The sequence below is a fragment of the Calidris pugnax genome, unplaced genomic scaffold (assembly GCF_001431845.1).
Source record: "Calidris pugnax isolate Ruff unplaced genomic scaffold, ASM143184v1 scaffold324, whole genome shotgun sequence".
NCBI lineage: Eukaryota > Metazoa > Chordata > Aves > Charadriiformes > Scolopacidae > Calidris > Calidris pugnax.
The window spans coordinates 406,269-406,542 of NW_015091153.1; the positions used below are offsets into that span (position 1 = coordinate 406,269).

The following is a 274-nucleotide window of genomic DNA, read 5'->3' on the forward strand; positions in this document are numbered from 1 at the left end:
GGGTTTTGGAAGCAGCTCTATAATAATTCCCCCACCGAGGACATTTATAAAATCTTGACAAACGTTCGGCGTTTAACGGCCGCCATCAATCCTGCCCGCTGTCACCCGAGGCCAGCAGCCACTCCTTTGGTGGCCACGGGGGCTGTTTCGGAGTCACCCAGCCCAGAACAGGGGCCAGGGAAGAGGGGAACGCTGAAGCTCCCCTTTTTCCCTTTTTCTTTTCCTTTCTTCCCTTCTTCCCTTCCCTTCCCTTCCCTTCCCTTCCCTTCCCTTC

The 274-nt window shown here is 55.1% G+C and overlaps 1 protein-coding gene across 1 annotated transcript in view; it reads right to left on the reverse strand.

Moving 5' to 3' along the window:
* The window catches only part of ATF7 (activating transcription factor 7), a 69,676-nt gene that overhangs the window by 5,981 nt on the left and 63,421 nt on the right, over positions 1-274 (reverse strand). The gene's annotated exons all lie outside the window — the stretch shown is intronic.